At 45.4% G+C, this 21532-nt stretch overlaps 1 long non-coding RNA gene across 3 annotated transcripts in view; it reads left to right on the top strand.

Moving 5' to 3' along the window:
• The window catches only part of LOC135914596 (uncharacterized), a 179191-nt gene that overhangs the window by 44423 nt on the left and 113236 nt on the right, over nt 1-21532 (top strand). For 2 of the 3 annotated variants that reach the window (XR_010568348.2, XR_010568349.2), the window contains 2 exons: nt 177-282; nt 9140-9240. This is a non-coding gene — a long non-coding RNA (uncharacterized lncRNA). The remainder of the gene's footprint in view (nt 1-176; nt 283-9139; nt 9241-21532) is intronic. The other variant, XR_011508765.1, reaches the window with a different exon arrangement.

Raw genomic sequence — 21532 nt, 5'->3', positions numbered from 1 at the left:
CGCAAAAAAGGAAGTCGCACCTGGCAATACTTCGTGTGTAAATGATCAGTAGTGTTGAGTCCTAAAGTTGGGCTTACCCGACGACTTCGCCCGTTCCGTCCTGCGCGAGTGCGAAGCTGGCTTCGTCGAATAGCTAATGCAGACTTTCTAAAAATGTTTTTTTTTTCCTTGTGCAGGCCGCTTTGTCGACGCTGCATCATAATGACCCGCCTACAATTCTCCGTGCGCTCCGGCTTTAGACTGCTCGCGAAAGGAATGAGCGCATGTCTGGAATGCAACAAGGTGCACATACAAGAAGCGTTTAGTTTGGAAGACGCCTGAAAAGAGTTCTCGAAAGGGAATCTGTTTGTCCACGCCGCATTCTTTAAATTAGTTTGAATGAAAGAGAGGTCTATACGGTTCCATGCAATGTTACCTAAATTTCTATTTCCAGTTGGAGTGGCACGTTTCTCGGTCTTCTTTTTTCTTGGGGGGGGGGGGGGGCGGCTAAATACACGCTTCGCAAAAGTTGGCCTTTTGGTTGATGGCCGGTACTATTTCCCCTTTAGGGAAACGGTACATAGCCCAGATACGTCAGATCAAACAAACAAGATCGAATAAAGAAAAAAATGCAACGAAAATTGGAACATAAAGTTGCAATTAACCCTTTGTACGTCACAACACACAAAATTTGCAAATCAAGCAAAGATCATTACGATTACAGAGCACGCTGTTCCAGAGTTACTACAATTGGCAGGCTGCAAACGTGCATGCGTAACAATATTAGCAGAGTCCCGATAAACAGGCAGCCGTCGTATGCCGAACAGTTGCTACAGGCATGCGGCACTGTTAGTCGAGTAAACAGCTACACAGCTGGCACTTGCTTTACTCGTTTGGATCTTTTCAGATGAACCACTTCTGCGAGGTACTTTCAACTCTGCATTTGATGAACCGGCTACGTGCTCATTATATTCTCCTCCGTTGTAGAGTTGATTTATGGAAGGAAATCGAGAGGAAAACGAAATCCCATCTGGTCGGGATGATGCATACTTAAAAGGAAGAGACGCGGACACCAACTAAAATGGTTTAAAAGATGTATTTCTGTTGTTTTATTGGGAACAAGGCTGCCAAGGTTGAGTCAAAACGTAAACATATATTTTCAACCATTTTGTTCAGTGTGCGGGCCTCTACCTTTTAAGTATGAGTTATGGGATGCATAGGAAATAGGGTGCTTGGTAGCATGTTTATTTGCCGCTTGTTGTGCCTGTGCGCATGCTCTGTGTCAGACATATTTCTGTCTTAATTTTTCTGAATGTCTACAGTGCCGCTAAAATACAATGTGCCATTTATGAAGAAAAGAACCCTGACAAACCGGCTGAGACCGTGAGACTTTATGTTTACAAACGCTCTAGCCATGTGCCAATAAGTATCGTAGGGCTAATTCCCACGGCTTGTGAGTACTCGATCAACACCTCCTACAATTGTCTTTGAGGCCTACAAAGAAAATATTAACGTCACTTCCGGACGGCCGATCACTGCTGGACGCCACACGACGCGGAGAGGAATACGGCTACACGTCGCGTTCGTGTGCGCTTTGGGAATCATCGAACATTGCTTCGCCGCTGGCAGATGAATTCTGCGTGACGTGAAATACTGAATCTGTAATGCGTAACAAGCGTTGCGTGTCAGGTTGCATTGGCAATTATGTCGCTGTGGAAAAAATGCAATATTTTCTTTCCCGAAAGATTACAGCACACGCAACCGGCGGATCCGAGTCATTCCCTGGAAAGATTTTGTGCCAAAATCGTACACCAAGGTAAAAAGAAAAACTGTTTTGCAGTCCGTTAGCACTAATTTTCGCCACTCATGTTGTCCCTTTTAACTTCGGTGTTTAGGTCAATCATATTTAGGATTTCTTTAGAAAAAGAAACGGTAACGGCGCTTGAATCGGCGTCACGCGCCTAGTAACTCATCCGACGATTCATCCGACGTACGGCGTTTGATGAAGAAGCGCCCAAGGCGTCTTGCGCTGATTATCGGTTCTACGCAACCCGCCGCTTTTACTTTGATGCAATGAAAAAGTTTGTTACTACTGCGAACAATCCCGAAAAATAAACGATGTGGATGCCTGAAGAGGGCCTTAACACATGCTGCTCGAAAAGGCAAACGTCGCATTTCAGAGCATAGCATTGCTACGTACGCATAGCGACGACATCAATCGGGGTAACTTGCTGCTCCTTTACGTCGCGCCTTCTTTTTGCGCAGGTACGCGTTATGCATTCTACCGCTTCCTCTTTAGAAAAGAAGGCATCTTACACTGATGCGCCGACATGGAATAATTCTTGAAGTGGAGCTGCTGGTGCTCCCCTTGGGACGCGATCAGTGACGTAGTTAGGTCGCCTGGTACCCAGGGCCCATAGCTCGCAAATGTAGCACGCGTATATGTTGTTGTATTTTCTGCACCAAATAACACAGGGTGCCACACTGTCAACTTGTGATGAGCGCATTTGCACATCTGCTCTCATACTGTAAGGCTTCGCAGCCAATACAGACGCGGATCGTGAAAAATATGGCTCACAAGTAACAAAAAATATAGTAATAGCATTTTAATTAGTAATTTTAGAGGCAATATTGCATGTGCTAAATTGAAGCCTGAGAGCAAAATTTTGCCAACAACAACTTCACAAAAATGACGTAAGTGCTACGGTGTGCAGTATTTTGACTGTGGGCAGCCATGAACCCAAATGAAAATTAATTAGCAATTCAAGTGACGCTGATCTCCGCACCATATTAGAAAACGGCACCTGCTTCCCTACTTCTAGGGCGCCAATGCTATGGCAATTACGAGTTCGCTTCATTCTGATCCGTGAAGCCTTTCCTTATTTGCTGCTATTGGCAAACGTGATTATCCGAGCTGTGGTACCACCCCAAGTTTTGGAACGGAATAGAGCACGCTTCGCGTTGCTTACTGACGTAACCATGCACAAAAAAAAATAAGAGACGGCCACGATGAAGGCCGGGCCAGCGAAAGCTTGCGCTGCTGCTGGCTTGCACTTGCAAGCCAACAGCAGCGCAAGCCAACAGCAACGGGGGCTGTTGTTTGCACTTGCAAACAACAGCCCTCCCTTCCCGTTAATACCCCACTGGACGCGATGCTGTTAAGATTGCTCCTTGGGTGCCTATCGTACATTTCTAAGCCAGAACAAAGCCGACGTGAAGCTGAGCCGGATATGAAATGAAGCAGGAAAGATTCTTGACAACTTGCTCGGGCGATCTAAGATGACCTACGAAGTGCATCCGGAGAAGTTGCGGTCCTCAAATCTTCATCAACTGAATGTTCGCCTCTAAACGACACCGCAGCCTCAAGTGTGGACTGTCATATAGAAGACGTTCGCTATGTATATGAACATTCGTGAGGAGTGCATGCCCTGTCTGAAATCATCTTTGGCAATTCTCGATACTATTTCTCTGAGTATTTGCTACTATCAAGCCCAGCTTAAGCTCAGTAGGTTAGATGACAGTGTTTTGTTAAACAGTAACCGTTGTGTGAATATCTTATTCTATGTTTTAGAAAAACTGTGCATGTTGTGTGATCAAACAAAAAGTTGCTCTCGGCTCATTGATTTTAAAGGTTTGAAAACTGTCTTAATGAGTGAATATAACAACAGAGAGTAGAGTTACTGAAAGGGAAGTCACTGCTCATAAGAAAACAGTGCGTTCAGTACAGCTCACCTCTCATGGTACTTGTATATATCAATGACCGGTGAACTTACATTACCCCATCCCAGTACAGTAATTGCATGCGCATCAGTAGCAATGTCGTCAAAAATGAGTGCTCGGAAAGGAGCTTTCTCGGTTATGTCGCACAAATATTCTCGGAACTAGGTAATTAGGAGCGCAGTGTAACCATAATGCTCGATGAAATACGCATCCAAACATTTGCTTTCAGTTCTCAGTTTCATTTATTCTATGCACAGGCGCACTTCTGCCACTCGATCGTGACTGAAGCTGTTCACGTTTGCAACCAACCGTGAAAATTGGGGCGAGAAAATATGGAGCGGCTTCAACTGGCTTGCCAAGCCGTAAAATGGGTGCTAGAAAAATGTCAAAGCGTTGCGCTACGGCTTTCTTGTCTCACAGTTACAAAGAAGCATTCAGCCCATAATACAGGACCCAAAAAGCCACGTTAGTGCCCGCGCTTAATGCATCGAGCTCGTGTTATTGATCGCAGAGAGCATTCAGTTGAGTTAATGCGCGAGAATCACAATGGTGGCGCCTGTTGGTCGGCTCGCCGCCGTGGCGTGACTGGCGTCCTGTCCCGTGACGCGCAGGCTTGAAAGACAGTTGTAGTAGGTGTAGACTCAGTGTGGATAGCGAAAAACGCCAACACGGAAAAGAGGATGCGCCAGAATAGACACGTGGAGGCAAAGTACCGCGTGCCACGTTCTACTGACGTCACGAAGATGCCTGACTTTATGTGTACGCCTGCTGTAGCTGCGTAACACTGGACTTCATTTATTGACATTCGCATAAAAAGATCGACTGCTTGCTCCCGTTGCAAGAGAGTCCATTTCTGTCTACTCCTATACTTATAAAGCTTGTGCATATGACATCCGGACAAACCGGTAACACTGAGCAACGTGTTGCGATGACGATAGATAGAAAAATGGGACTATGCCTAACTGGCTCGCAGACCGTTGTATTTTGTTTTATTTGTAGGAACCGCAAATGAGCCGGAGAAAAATGAAAGTGCGTTGACTGCGAACCAAGCTTGAATTTTTCCTTTCAGTTCGACAGCCTCGTTTAATTATTTTTGTACGCCGTTGAGTGCGAATCGGTTTGAATTAGAGCCTGAACTAGTAAGTTTGAGTGTGAGCACACCATTGTGCTACTGATTATTTGGTACTGCATATTGGTACACATGAGTGTCAATTATATTTTAAAGTGAGCTCAGATTATGGTCTTTAGATTGTATAGTGCAGATGGAACGGCCAGGGAAAGAATCACAGGGGGGCACAGAGCGCAACCTTTTGGTTTATTTTGCGCTCTGTGTCGCCTTGAACTTTTTCCTTCGTATGTGGTCATTCCATCTACGGGGTATGATCCGAGGATCATGAACCAACGAGCCCAAATTTCCACTATCAGACCACGCTCTGTTTCTGTAAAGTTATTAGCAAGCGGGCACATCACATGAGATTTACAGCGGTGAATTTGAATGAAATCAGTATATGGGGGGATGCCAAGAGATTTAATGCAGTCTAATCCCGCGATTCTGCTATCTGGAGCTTGTCGCTAATTGCATGAACTGGAATAGGGGTGGATGCGCGTGTCCAATAGCATAAGTGGGGCTGCCTGGGTCCGAGTAGAAGTTAAGCTGGCTTAATCTGGTCTTCGTGAGTCAGAGTTCGAATGAGCCAGGCTGAAAAGAATGTTGGTCCCTCGGAGTCAAGTGATCACTAAGCAAACTAATATTCAGTGTGCTTCGTCTATTTCTCCAAAGTCTGCTCACTGCAGCATATTTCATTCTAATTGTCGCCATCATGCTTGCCTAGGAAATAACTTTCTGAGCAGATACAATAAGCACATTAGAAAAACAAATTTGAAAATCAGATTTCAAACAGGTTTACTCAGGTTGCCTTATACAACACATAGTTGTTACATTTTAGCTAGAAGCTTGTTCCAGTCAGCATATTTCTAGCCCATAAAGCAGAATTTTCTTGTTTTATTATTGTGTATTTGAACGTTCAGGTTTCAGCCAGTAGATGATACCTTTCGGTGTTCTGTTTGCACACAACTTATGAGCCATAAAAACAATATGGGCATACCGTAAAACCAGCTAATATCTATTTAGGAATATATTTTCGGATTAAAGCCCTCAAATATCAAAATAATGTGGACGTTCTCCATGTAGGCACTGCTCAATGCATGTGATAATGCGTGTGCAAATGTTTCTCGTTAAGCTCTCTGACAACATGAATCGGGAAAACAGACGCAGTGCGTTTTTTTTTGTTAAGGTAACAATTTCATTAATGTGGGGCAATTGAAGTAAACTGCACGCTCCCCGGCTAAAAACAACCTTTTCTGCCAGGTCACTCGGTGTTTAGTATACGGGGATGTGGCACTCCGGCCCCCGGGCAACCAAGATTTCAGGAGCCGCTTCGTTGAAGTGAATCAAGAAGCCAGCGATGGCCGGGTCATTGCGCATGATTTTTCCTCGGCCGTCTCGGCTAGCTCAATTTATAAACAGTCTGCACATAAAATTTGTCTCACGTTTAATGTATTTGGCGGCCCGTCACAATAGGTGATGTTGCTTTCAGTAATGTCTCCGATAAATGATAACGTGGTAACAATCTCTGAAAACTCTGTATCGCCAACTAGACTTCTCGTGTTGACGCCTGTCGCCAAGTAAAAGGACGCATCTAATGAGAATTATTTCAGTAATTCAACTTCTTCGTATACATCTTTGTGTAATCACATTTAGGACTTGCATCTCGCCAAGCCCTAGCAGTAGTGCGTCAGCTCCGACTGTAACATGGCCATCATTGTTTGTAAAGCGTGCTTTCTTGCTAGTACAGTCACCATGAGGCTAAGCCATCTAAATGGACAATGATGACAAAATTAGGATTTATTTATTTTCTACTTTCGTCATAAGATTTTGTAAAAAATAATTAGAGTTATTTGAATTCCGAGCAGAGCTAGGTGGCCGCAGAGGAGGCTGAGGCTTGTGAGCGCTGCAAGAACAATGAACATTATATGATACAGGTGCGCGGGTTCACCCGGACAGTAAAGAACGACACAATGCCGAAACTGTGAGTTACACACCTTTATTGGGGAACTTGTGACGGGCAAAATAAGTAACACTCAAATACAATGATAGCTGCGAGTAGACTCGACGAATTGTCGGAAATGTGAACTGCCAGTTGAGTGCATCGGCTTTTATACGTGACTCGTCGAAAGTTATCAGTGTAATCCTTGGTGGTAGCGTGCCTTACAGAAATTACTAAGCAGCTCGCGGCGCGCCTAGAATGAGATTACAACAATCGTGAACCATGATAATCCAAGCAAGCGCGAACGATACCAAATCAAGCAGACCAAACAAGCACGAGCGAGAGCTGTCACGAGCAGATGATAGTACGAAACGAGCGGTCGGGTTTGTCCGCATGACACCAGTTTTCCGCGTAGCTTCACTATAGGGGCCGCTCTCATTGGTATCCACCGTTCGCGGCTAGCGGCTTTCCCCTCCACCTTCACCTTTGCACTTTCATCTTTCGCTATGCTCTTTCGCTCGCTTACGCCGCCTACGCCACCGCCACCAACGCTTGCCACAGGAACGGGCCCCGAAGAGCTGCGTTCTATTAAAAATGCATTTAACGGCGCCGTTATACCAAAACAATTACATGTGAGTACCAATTAGCTCTTTAATATCAACGCCATGTGTATTATTGCATAGCGCGGTTGCACGGCAGCACACGTGCATGCGTGCCGTGTTTCTTTACGGCAAAGAAACTCGAATAGAATAGGCAAATTTGTGGTGCTTGAATTATCGCCTTACGAAAATTTGCTTCACAAAGATTCCGAGAGGTGTGCTGAATCAGCATATATTTAAAGTGCAGCTTTCTTTGCCTCTTCCTTCGACTTTTCCACTGCTGCTGTTGCTTCCGTCGATGTGCTGTATGCCACTTCCCTAGGTGATCCGCATCGTACAACCGGAGGGAGTGGAGGCACAGATGGAGTGTGGCAGAGAAGAAAGGCGACGCGAAAAACTCGCTTGGACCTTTTCATCGCATCCGACGTGCATATTATCCTCTGGAGTTCCCTGGGCGCAACAACATTAGCATCTTAAGCTGTAATCAGCCATTACACCCGCAAAAGCATTGCAGAAACTGAAGTGCTTTCTTCTGTAATAACATGCAACTCCAGGGGGGAGGTAAAATAGAATGGTAGAGAGGAGGTAGCCGGTAGAGAGAGGATGCCGAAAATAGGTAACAGCGACGCGGAACGAGTGAACAACAGTCGTGCCATTCTTCGATCGCAGTCCTCATGCAAGGCGAAGGCGAGAGAGAAAAAAGGTGACGGGATATGGCAATGAAACGCCACTATTATAGACATGTCAGGGTTTGCCGGCAAACTCAAGCTGCAGTACGGTACGTTTCTCCAATTTCTGAAAAATAAACACCTTGTCAGGGAGACCACCGGCGCATGGCGCGCCGACGTAAAGCCGCATTAAAGCACCGTAGGGTCTAGGCGACGCAGCGGAAGTGCTCGCACGACAAATCGATACTTCCGTGCCCGCCATGGAAGCATTGAGGCTGTGTAATCGCTCCCGGTTGCGGGTTCGCTCCCGACTGCGGCAGCCGCATTGAGAGGGGTGCGCAATATAAAGACGCTCGTGCACTTATATTTAGGTGCACGCTAAAGAACACCAGTGTGTCGAAGATAATCCGCAGTATGCCAATACGGCTTGGTGCAACAATGGTGCACAACAACGCCTCAAGTAGACAGGTCTCGTTGTGCGTTATGTGTGCCGCGCAGACAAACAGCAGTGGTGCACACAAGGCAACGCTTATCATCAACTTACCTCTGTCATATTGAACTCAACGTTGAATAAATTAAATATTCGCCTTCAACATCAAGCAAACATCACATCGCGTCAAGCAAATATCACAGAAAGCTTTCCTTTCAACGATACCTACAGTGTGCGGGATCCGCATTTTTAAAAATTTGTTATGTTGTTTTCAATGTCTTTAACCAATTTCATGTCAAACTATCACCAGGATCTACTCCTTTATTTGGCTAGAAAAAACCGAGTAGATGCGCCATCTCTCCGTAAAAATGCTAAGAAAGCTTAGCCTTTATAGACGAAGAATGCGCTTGAAAGTGTTTATATGATGCAACGAAGATCTTTACCTACTATTATATTTCGACCAAAATAGACAATCACCGGGGCAACTATCTATGTATTGCACACTCTTATACAGGCTGGTTTGTTATATATGTGCTGTCCTGCGGTTAGAGTACGAGCAAAGCACTAACAACGAAATACCGTGAGAGAGCCACAGAAAGTTGTCGCTTTACTGCGGCTACTTGTTCGGTTTGAGGAGCGCAGGCCAGACGCTGCCATGGCAGATGATTACGCAGTTTTCTTTGTATTCTCATACAGGAAGCATGTGGGAGGCTTAGACGAAAGCGGCTTCTGCCTTCAGAAAAAGGAGGACCCATGTTTGGCTGCTCATGAGGGCTCCTATCTCTCACCTTTTTACAGTAAGTATTGTTTGAAAGCACACTTTTCTAATATTTCACATTTATTTATTTATTTATTTATTTATTTATTTATTTATTTACTTTCTTTCAATATATATATTTATGCATTTATTCTATAAACGAGGGCTTTGCGCTCCTACAAATGTCCTGTCACTATGGCACAGTGTTATGAATTGAAGGGTGATATCACGTATACCCAGTGAGACCGGGTTGTCTGTTTTTTTTAATGGCTGCTCCTAAAACGCCATTTTTGTACTAAGCTCTGCAAACATTGTAGGCTTTACATTAAAGCTTACGACCTGGCAACAATGCTTGATAGTGCACAGAGCTCCGCTACCCGTATCAAGCCGAACGAGTAGTTCTAAAATGACATATAGCGGGGAACGCTCACAGAGTAGCTCTAAAGCTAAATTTTAAGTGTCATACCTGTCTCTATTCATTACTTACTACATCAACAAATCTTGACAAGATTTGCTTAGGACATCATGTGGAGTTTCGATATAACAAATGGTCTCGAACCAGAACGACGTTAAGAGCAATTTACCCGTAACGTGGTCGTGGTCTGGGGTTATGCAATGTTTGCGGAAAGAACTATGGCGAACGCAAAGCGGACATTGGGAAAGCACTCTATAAAACGAAGAAAATAATATCAAAAGGGGCAGTGTAAGAGAATAAGGACATCAGCGAAAGAAATAAAGCGAAGGAACTAAGAACGGGATGTCCGGGGATATCCGCCACGAAAAGAACAGTAACAGCGCACGAGAAATAACAGCGTCTTGAAAAAATAAGGGCGAATTCATGAGAAAGGAAAGAACCATAAGATAAGACCACACAAAAGAAATGAAACGCAAAGCGCTCGAGCCGATCTTGAGCCGTCGCGGCTCCAACTGCCAGGCTGCCTTACGAAACAAACAAGAAAGTAACATACAATGTAGATAAAGACACGCAGGCGCGAGACAGACCAGTGAAAAATACAATGAAAAAGTACACTCGAAAGCGGAGAGAAAACGAGATAGTTAAGGAGCCTGACTAGGCTACCAGCTTTTCTCTGCGGCATTCGCGGTGAAGCAAGTTGATGAGACGGTCTTCGTGGGGTAGAAAGGAGCGAGGGGAGAAGAATGAGGCCATTGGGGAGTGAAACGGGGCAAGCCGGAGAGAGGGAACGTGTGTTCTGTGCAGTCGTTGTTATCGTGCTCGCGTTGGGCCAACCAAATAGCCGGCGGCTGGTGCAGCTGCGTTTGTCTCGGGAGGCGACGCGAGCGTCCCGCGCTGGGCGACGGTGGTTCCCACCCGAGGAGGATGGGAGAGGAACGGACGCGGGGAGAACGCCGACTGCGCCTCTGCCGCCGAGCAAATGGCCGCTGGCGCCGGCAGCTGGACAGTGAGACGCTCCATGTAGGCGCGTCACACTCCCACGCCGCCGGCGCTGTCCTCCTCGAACCCTTTACCCCCTCCTCACTGCATTGGTCCTCTCTCTCTCTGTCTGCCTGGCCTGAGGCTCAAGTACAGAGGTTCGACGAGCGCGGCCAACAGGCCACGCTTCGTTCGCTCAGCTTTTTCGGCTGAGTGACGTCGCTTGGCCTTGCTGGCGTCTCCTCTATCTTTCTGCCGCCTTGCTCCTCTCCTTTTGCGCTCATGATTTTTTCGCGAGTCCTTTGGCGTCGCTGAGCCTGGGTGGGGAGAGGTAGCTTTGTGGTAATCTCGAACACGCTGGGCGAGGAACAGCCACAGCGCAACCTCGTCTGTTCCCTTAGAACCGGAAGTTACAATGACGCGGAGCCGGTAGAGCAATTGGCGTCACGTAATTGTATTGTGTGGTTAATATATCCAATAGGGATAATTCGTAGATTGTAAACTTGTGATGAAATTATGCATGCGTTCTTCAGTGGGCCCGATATTCGTTCTTCTCACGTTAACGGCACAAGAAAGACAACGGATTTGAGAATCTTTGCAGTGGCTACACTCTCCAGTTGAATTGCACTTGCAACGATTGCTTAAAATGAGACCTATTTGATATTTAAGCAGGCGTATCGTAAGCAGTGTTTTGACACACGTCAAAAGTTACAAGATTGGTATTTTATTGTGGGGCGGCAGTGCTGCATGTATGTATATATGATGGTAAGCCAGCACAATTACAATACCCGTTCACTTTATTTCCGATGGCGTATGTGACTTATGATGGACGATATTTAATGTTTCATTTCTTTGCATTACCGCTCTGTAAAGAAGTGTGCGTTTTCAAGCGCATTTTTTCCTGTAAGAATTGAGACACTTGCCTGTAGTGAGACAAAATGGCGAGGTTGCGTTTATCAAGCCATGCGCATGGGCACTGTCTCAAGACGGAGTAAGAAAGAACGGAGCGAAATTGTTAGAACGCAATGCCTGAAAGGAAAATTGCTTGCACTGGCTAAAACGCATTCGCAGCTATTCCACCTCCAGCCCCGGCAAGGATGGCGCGCGTTGTAGCAGGTGCTGCAGGAAGATTTCTGCAGCATCTGCTTCTGGGCAAAAAACTGAGCGATCGAGCATGTAAGCGGTCACGGCAAGACGTTTGTATTATTTCTACAAATCGCTGGGCCTGGAAGTATGCATTCTACGCCTGTGGAGCAGCTACAATCGGGATAGGTATGCTTTGAGTTTGATGGTGTTTTTAGAGTTGCGCTGATTGAAAAAATACGTGGTGCTAGTCAAGTTAAGAGCAATGCTTTGCAATTGTGGTACGTGGCACAAGCTCATTAAACTATACATTCATGTTGCGTGCTTCGAGGACATTGTTGAGGTGAGGGAGGCATTATCTAATTGCCATTCTTTGCTACTGTCTTTTCGCCTGGAGCAGCATAAGTATTCCGCTTGACGTTTTCCTTTGCATATGTGTACGTGTGTGCGCCTGTGTGTGCTTGTGTGTGCGTGTGTGTGTATGTGTGCGTGAGTGCGTGTGTGTGCGTGTGTGCGCGCGCCTGTGTGTGTATGTTGGTGTAAGCTATAAAATGACAGGAATTCGCTTTAAGACTTTGTAGCCAGAAATGAATGACACACTTCAAAATGTACAACGTCTGCAGCGAGAGACCGCAACGCTTCGTGGGCGGTTGGATGACGCGAAAGACCGATCCCGACGAGAAAGCTTTGTATTCTTCGGCATATCCGGTGGCCCTTCTGAGAATGCGCGTCAGTGTGAAGAAATTGTTATCTCCATCACCTCGGACAAACTGGATATGCATTTTCCACTGGATATCATAGCGCGTGCACACGGAATGGGAAATTTGCCAGCAGCGAAAAACTGGCCTTTAGTAGTGATGTCTTACCCATTGTAGGGGTTGAAGGACGGGACTCCGGGATGAAAAACCAAAACTTGGGATTATTTATTTTACATTATATACAGGGACGTGAGAGTCAAGTACCAGTCGTACAGTCATTACGGGCCGGCAGCAACTCGGACGCTGCGGCCCGCGGCAAGAAGTTCGAGAGAGGTGAATCAGGGAATCAGGGAATGTCCTGGTCTCTCTGGAAGGCTTCTTATAAACCCTTCGAGCACTGTAAGTCACGTCATGTTTGACCAATGGGAGAGTTCGCTCAGATGACGCCACTTTCAGCCAATGGTAGGCGCCCGTGCGATGGTGTCATACCCGGCGAAGAGAGTCGGCGCTTGGTCCTCCTCTCTTGATCACTTGATCCCGGTGCTGCGGCCCCTCAGCGGTAGCAAATGTCTTCTTCAAAGGCGATGAAGAGGTACGCTTGGGCCTTCCCGGCACGTCTGGCTGTCACGGCGCATTACCGCCGTCTTGGTTTGCACCTGTCTTGTGGCCTTCAAATTGTTTGCACTTGTCTGGTGCTCCTCTAGAATGTGCTTTCCTGCTTCTGCATTCCTCAATTAGCTGTGCTGCGATTCGAAGTGGTTTGGGGAACGCGAAGTAGCCTCAGGAAACAGCTCCATATCTAACACCATTCAATTTAAAAAGAACTGATATTTTCGAAACCGTCTGCTTTCTGGGGACTGGTATAAGCGTAAGCGAAGCCTTTTGCAATGTCACATGTCACGCCTGGAAGAGACTTCTGGAATTCGGTAAAGGCTTGAACACAAACTTCAAGTTACGCTTCAAAGGATTATTTTCGGAGGGAAAGTGCCACTTGTTCAGTACCGACGAATATTCTGTTATCGATGGGGATATTGACAGACAAACGAGAGATGCTGTCTCCCCGTCCCCAGTAGCAGGCCATTCCAGACGTATATATGTGCGGTATAAGGAGGCGCACGCGATGCGTGGAAACGCATAGTGAACGGAATCCATTATTTTTACTAACATTCGGAGCGATTTTTTTTTTGAGATTGCTTGAACAGTTTAGTTAACTATACGGGAGCTCATATTGTTGTACTATCGTGAACGAATTCTCTGACAAAATAGAGACAGGCGAGCTGTTTCTGTGCAACAAGAAATTTACTCTACACCGGCTAGACCATGCCAATAGGATAGGTGGTGGTCTCTTAATTGCTATTAACTCTAGTTTTTAGTCGTTCCCTTTGAGCGTGACTACTTATTTGGAATTACACTTGTGCTGCCTATCTACTAGTTTCAAAATATAATCATAGGTGGTGTTATCGTCCAAGAAATCCCGATTGTAATTTTGCGGAAAATATGACACCCTGAACGATATCTGTTGAATTCCCTGGTTCACACATGTTTCTTGGGGGAGGCATCCGTCACGGCAAAATAACTTGCTTTTTGTCAAACCCTAGAGTCTTGTATGAGCCGCCTAGAACTGTGACATGATAGAACTAACCTCTCTAGTTATATCAGAAAGAGTGCCGTCCTACTTCTTTCTAAAAATTTTCCTCTGCAAATTTCGGTTCTTTATCGACAAGAGAGTATCCCACAGGTGAATTAAATTAAATATGTGGGAGTAATTTACACCGAAAAGCTTAAATTGAGTCCACATATGAAGCACATTACCTCAGAGGGAGAACGCGCAGTAGGAATGCCGGGTAGATTAAGCAGCAGTCGAGTAGGGTTGCATCGGCATGTTCTCATTATGATCTATTGCGGGAATGTTCTCCCGATAACAGAGTTTGGGTGCGTTTTGTGTTCTGGCGGGATAGCCGAAGATGGACGTGGAGGAGCCCGAATGGCGAAACTAGACATTAAATAGACCTCATAATCTCCGCTAACCCTGTCATCATACAAGATGTGGAGGTGCTCGGCAAGGTGTGCTGCAGTGAGTATAGGATGGTAAGAACTGGAATTAGCGTAGCCTTGAGGAGGGAACAAAAAAACTGGTACTTAACAAGCCGCTCAAGGAGTTAGCGCAAAGAGGGAAAATAGAGGAATTCTGGATAGCTAAAGAACGGATATTCGCTTTTAACTCAGGAAGAGGACCTGGAGGAGTGTGCAAATAGAAGCCGTTGGTAACTTCGTGTAACAGGATACGAGTAAGCTATCGCAGGAGACGAAAGATCTGTTTAAGAAACGCCAATGTATGAAAGCCTCTAACCATGCAGCTCGAACAGAACTGGCAGAACTTTCGAAGTTGGTCAACAAGCGCAAGACAGCTGACATAAGGAAGTACAATATGGATAGAATTGAACATGCTCTCAGGAATGGAGGAAGCATAAAAGCAGTGATGAACAAAGTAGGAATAGGCAATATGCGTTGAGAGACAAAGCCGGGAATATCAATACTATTATATATGAGATAGCTTAAGTGACTGAGGAGTCACTTAAGAGATTTATGCAGTACCAGTGGCAACCACGACGATAATGGAAGGGAGGATAGCATAGAAGAAATTGAAATCCGACAGCTAACGCCGGAAGAAGTAGAGAAAGCCTTAGGAGCTATGCAAAGGGGGAAGGCAGCTGGGGAGGATCAGGTAACAGCAGATTTGTTGAAGGATGGTGGTCAGATTGTTCTAGAAAAACTGCCCAACCTGTATACGCAATACCTCATGACCTCGAGCGTACCGGCATCTTGAAAGAACGCCAACATAATCCTAATCCATAAGAAAGGGGGTGCAAAAGACGAAAAGTTAAAGACCGATCAGCTTACTGTCCATTGCCTACAAAGTATTTACTAAGGTAATCGCAAATAGGATCAGGAATACCTTAGACTTCTGCCAACCCAAGTACCAGGCACGATTTCGTAAAGCATACTCAACAATAGACCATATTCACACTATCAACCAGGTGGTACAGAAATGTGCGGAATATAATCAACCCTGACATACAGCTTGCATTGATTATGAGAATGCGTTTGAATAACTCGAAGCCTCAGCAGTCATGGAGGCATTACGGAATCAGGGTGTCGACGAGCTGTATGCAAAAATACTGAAAGATATCTATAGCGGCTCCACAGCCACCGTAGTCCTCCGTAAAGAAAGCAACAAAATCCCAATAAAGAAAGGCGTCTCTCTCCAATGCTAATCACAGCGTGTTTACAGGAGGTATTCAGAAACCTGGCTTGGGAAGAATTAGGGATAAGAGTTATTGGAGAATGCCTAAGTAACTTGCAATTCGTTGATGATATTGCCTTGCTTAGTAACTCAGGGGAGCAATTGCAATGAATGCTCACGGACATGGAGAGGCAAAGCAGAATGGTGGGTAAAATATTTATCTGCAGAAAACTAAAGTAATGTTTAACAGTCTCGGAAGAGAACAGCAGTTTACAGTAGGTGGCTAGGCACTGGAAGTCGTAAGGGAATACATCTACTTAGGGCAGGTAGTGAACGCCAATCCGAATCATCAGACTGAAATGATCAGTAGAATAAGAATGGGCTGAGGTGCGTTTGGCAGGCATCCTCAGATCATGAACAGCAGGTTGCCATTATTGCTCATGAGAAAAGTGTTTAACCAGCTGAGTCTTAGCAGTTCTCACCTACGGGGCTTACGAAACTGGTTCAACTCAAATTAAAGCCGACACAACGAGCTATGGAAATAATGATGGGTGTAACGTTAAGGGATAAGAAAAGAGCAGATTGTGTGAGGGAACACACGCGAGGAAATGACATTTTAGTTGAAATCATGAAAAAGAAATGGACATGGCCAGGACATGTAATCAGGAAGGAAGAAAACCGATAATCAATAAGGGCCATGGACTGGATTCCAAGAAAAGGGAAGCGTAGCAGGGGACGGCCGGAAGATAGGTGGGCGGATGAGATTAAGAAGTTTGCAGGGATAACAAGGTTACAATTAGCACATGACCGGGGTAGTTGGAGAAATATGGGAGAGGCCTTTGCCCTGCAATGGGCGTAACCAAGCTGCTGCTGCTGCTGCTGCTGCTGCTGCTGCTGCTGATGATGATGATGTGTTCTGGCGGACCTGCATAAAAAATTCGGCCTCTTGATTGTATTAGGAGAACAGACTTCTTGGGCTTCCTAAATTTGTCGCTAACGATATCGTATATGAAGAAGCACGCCTGCCTTCTTTTCTCATGGAATTTCATATCCTAACAATACAGAGGAGATCACAATATGTTTTCCTTAATAAGTCAGCCACATTTTTTAACTATCAAAGCCATTGCTCACAATGCCCTCAAGTTGCTTTCGCTCAACACTTTTGGAGCCATTACACGTTCACCTATGCGAGGTGGTCCTATTAAATTCCTCGGTTCCAGATGCTGAAATTGAAATTGATTATATTTTTTAATAATGTTAGGCATTTTCGCTATCAATATCTGATGAGTATTCTGAAAGACCACCTTGCACTCCTGGATACAAAGGCCGTTATAGCAACTGATGCTTCGGTCTGGGAAGAAAAGGCAGGTGTGCGCATTGTATCACCACATTTAAATTGGTCTTGTTCAATTCGGCTTCCTGACTTCACGCCTATTTTTCAGGCGGTAAAATTGACAATTGTCTTAGCTTTACGCAAATGACCATCATTTATGTCATTAGCCATAATCTTAAATGATTGCCTGTCTGTCGGTTCTTCGCTAACCACACCCAGATTGTTAGACTCATTAAAAGCTTTTTCTTCTCCCAAGGCACTTACGGCTCTTTAGTTTACTGTGGCTGCCTGGCCACAAATGTCTAGCCTCAAACGAATATGTGGATACACTCGCAGTACCATCCCATGATGGTCCTATAATCCCCGTTTTACTTCAGTCAGCTTTCATCACGGCGGCGCAATTCGCCCAGTCATCATTGGCAACATCTGTTTTCCCCCATCTTAGTTTTCCTTGCAACAAAAATGGTGCTCCTCTAAAGAAAGTGATGTAATGGTTACAAGACTACGGTGCCGAGACTTCCCATTGAACTTTTACCTCCATACGTCTGGTCTGGCTATGTCGCCCTCGTGCCCTTTATGAAATGAGTGTGAATCTCTGGAATACTTCTTTTCGACATGCCGCCGTTTTATTATTCAACGGAAAATATTTTTAGAAGAACCCTTCCAGAAGCTTGGCTTGAATTTGAATTTTTCTGCAACTCTTTCCTCTGGGACTGCATTGCTGGTTTAGAGCCACAGGAATGTTTGTGAAGCCCTATGCATCTTTGTGCGTGAGACAAAATGAATTTCTTTTTAGAAATATTCTAAGTACTTATAAAGTTGACAAAGCTCATGAAATATCTAAATAATTGAATATTCATACCTGTAACAGTAGACGCCTTGAAACCGATTTGCAAGGTACTTATTTCATTTCACCCTAATTTATTTTAAAAAATTATAACAGTTCCTTCATCGCCCGATTCATGGCCGATCCAACAGACTCGGTTGCCCCATTTCACTAGGGAAGAAGAACAAGGACAAGAATGTTTGATTAGCCAAGTTGACTGTCCCTGCACAGAGTGTTCAAATATAACACACATGCACTAGCCGCGTCACTCCTAAACGACATAAATATAAAACAATTTAAACATTTTTTTTATGAAGTGAATCCAATAAAGCTTGTTACTTGGTTTGGTAATAGCGAAATAATTGATTTCATTTGGACGTATTTCCTTCCAACGCCGCTAATTTTCAGCAGACTCAATCACCACTTCAAAGTTATAGAGCGGTATTGCCTAGGCGATAAAAGCTGGTTGTATCATGGAAGCAAGGTGATTTTTCGCTGTTTTATTTATTTTTATACATTTCCAGGTCTACGCGGCTGGCATTGACATCTTTCTGCGAGGCATCCAAATCGCTTCGTTTACACAGTTTTTTCCGTAAAAAAGAAATTCGAGACATGTTTTTTTATTCTAGACCTGCCACTGACTGCTGTTGGCTTCTATGTCGGCTGCATACCCCATAAGCCAGCTGCGACAGAAACGCAGTTTCATAGTGCAAATATAGGCGGGTCTTCAAAGCATGCAACGTGTTCAGAGCAGTGCCACGTGGCCGTTTTAATGCTGAGAACTTTTGCGTCTATGAAGTGTTCTGTATAATATAAAAAACACGACAAACTACATCACAAGAAAACAACATACTACGACACAAGAAAGAACTTGCTCGGGAATGCAGTGTAAGAGATTAGTTTCAGCAAGCAGAAAGCGAGAACAGTGCCACGTGTTTTTGTCACAATTCTCCACGAAAATCTGAACTGCTCGATGGCATTGCATCGCAGAAGCAAATTCAGAAAGTAGAATAGACAGCTCACACACAAATGTTTTCTTGCCCACATATAGTGTGGCAGTATCTACTCGTTGCTACTCGGAAGAGAACTGCACGCGACGGAAATCTTTTTATTTTATTTTTACTTTTGCTGGCATTAGTCTTTTACATATTCTATTTATTTGTCCGATTGGTTTTCCTGATATCTTTTAAAATTGCATTCTTTTATAATGCTACCAAGTACTTGGGCATATCCGCTATTGGAGTTTTTTTATTAATTCGAAAAATAATATAGTTATCAGCATGATCAATATTTAAACTGTATTGATCATTCATTAAAGTAGCAGCTCCCATTATAGATATTTCACACAGGCGAGGAAAAGAAGCTGGGACAACACAGTTGACATCTACGTAATGCCTCACATTACAAAGATATGCTTACGTCAGCATGGTTGTTGTTTTGCAGGCCCGTCGAGTTGGCGTGAAAGGGTTTCAGTGAATAGCAGCCCATAAGCAGTTGGCTCTTTCGGCACATACCCAATTGGATATGCCAGTGGCACCTAACCGATTTAGCGCAGAAATGTTCATTGAAGAGCAGCACATACTCAGAGAGAGAGAGAGATAAAACTTTATTGTGTCCTTGATGGGGTTAAGGGGTGGCGGGGGTCGGGAGGCTAACCCCCAATCCCCCCTTCCTCTGACGGCGGCCAGTTCTTGCTTCCTGGCGGCGTCTTCGGCCATCCGGACGGCCCAGAGCTGCTCCTCTGGGTCCAAGCTGAGCAGCAATGTCTCCCACTGCTCGGCCGTACTAATGATGCGTGTGTTAGTGCGGGAGGTGTTGGTGGGTGAGGCTTTGGGGCATTGCCAAATAATATGATTGAGGTCGGCGCGGGCTTTGCACGCTTTGCAGAGTGGTGAGTATGCATCGGGGTACATGCGGTTGTAAAGCACGGGGTTCGGAAAAGTTCGTGTCTGAAGGAGTCGCCAAGTGGTGGATTGAGACTTAGTCAGTGTTTTGTGTGCTGGGGGGTAGCGTAACCGCTCTCTGCGGTAGTGCAGTAGAATTTCTCTGAACGTGACCATTCGGTCCCGCGCGTGACCGCGATGCAGAACAGAGGGCTGGTCGGGATCGGAAGACGCAGGAGAAGGATGATGCGCCCGGTGTGCGAGAGCTCGGGCGGCATCGTGGGCGGCTTCGTTTCCAGCCAGACCCGAGTGACCAGGGGCCCAGATGATCTGCACGCGGCGTTGCCTTGAGAGAGGAGTGCCAGAGAGAATCTTTTGCGCTTGGGGTGCTATCAGTCCTCTTGCGTAGTTACGAATGGCCGTTTTTGAGTCGCTGATGATGCAGTGTGCATTGGTAGCCGCGTAGGCTAAAGCGATGGCCGTTTCTTCGCCTACTTCGGGTTGCGTGGCGAATATTGATGCGGCCGCGGAGAGGTGGTACTGCGAACCCGCGACTGCGACTACCGCCATGGCATTTTGGTTGGGGTAGTCTGCTGCGTCCACGTAGGTTACGTCAGCGGCTTGGTCGTAGGCACACGACCAGAGGTACATCATCGGCATGTGGCTCATGCCCAGTAATCAACACCCAGTGGCCCCAACCCTAGTGAGCGTCAAAGATGTTCAGTCATGAGTGACTCATATCCAATGACATATCCAGTGGTACGCAAGCAGTCCTTGTCTTTCCGATTTCTGGCCCGATACACTTATCATTAGTATGTGATTAGAGGAACGTATCCAGGTAGAAGTACCGGGTATCATATATGACCAAAAGCTGTATCGGTGCTCTTTGCTGCCTTTTTGCTGCCTCGAACACATTTGAATGTACTTTTACAAGACTATTTGGCACATTTCCCAATACATATAATAGCGACTGATTTTTTCTTGTGTGAACAGAAGGCAGCGTGGGAATATACTCATCATCCCTCGATTGGTCTTATTCAGAGCACCTGCCAGACCATACGTCAATTTTTCAGGCTGAACTGCTGGCCTTAGTTCTAACTTTGTGAAAGTTACCCCCTGTATTCTCTAAGGGTAGTTACTGTCACAAATGTTTCCTGTATATCAGCACGCTTAATGCGTCTTTGAATTCGGCAGCTTTGAACACATTTTTGAATAAGATTCGTCCTTCTTAGCACAGCCCTACTATCTCAGCCCGCCTAAGAAAATAAAGTACTTACTTCCGTTTAGTAATGCGTACCAGACCAAGATATTAATCCTAATCAAATAGCTGATTCTCTAGCACGAGCTTTTTTAAATATTCCTCTGATATCTGTGCCACCGGCAACTGCGAATATCACTGAGGCTTGATAGGAGCAGTTTTCCTTGAGCGAAGACGGAAAAAAAATACGCCTCTATTTGACCCTATGAAAGTGGATGTAGTGCGAAGCTTGTGCGGACGTTAGACAAGTATCACCACCCCAAGCGACGCTAGACGACATTACACAAGCACCACCACCACATGCGACGCACCGCATGTGCTCACGTGCGTACATGGACATGCAGCATATATCCCTTCTTTTAGGTCGTCTGCGAAGCGCAACTGCATTTTTGAGCTGAATGAGTGTTCAAAAGTAACTTGACTCAGAAAAATGCGTAAAGCACGGCTTACGCAACATGACAGCTTCGAATTGTTACGCGCAAACATAAAAGACAATGCCCTTTTCCAGCCGCTGTTTGCGGTCCGTCTGAGTGGGCACGGTCGTTAGGCGCCGCTATTGCTATCACAGCGTACAGCCTCATTCTTGTGGGCCCTATGCCTAGCGCAAGTGAGTT

The sequence above is a fragment of the Dermacentor albipictus genome, chromosome 9 (assembly GCF_038994185.2).
Source record: "Dermacentor albipictus isolate Rhodes 1998 colony chromosome 9, USDA_Dalb.pri_finalv2, whole genome shotgun sequence".
Classification (NCBI taxonomy): Eukaryota; Metazoa; Arthropoda; class Arachnida; order Ixodida; family Ixodidae; genus Dermacentor; species Dermacentor albipictus.
The sequence above is the reverse complement of the archived record's forward strand: the minus strand, read 5'-3'. Positions and strand labels throughout refer to the sequence as shown.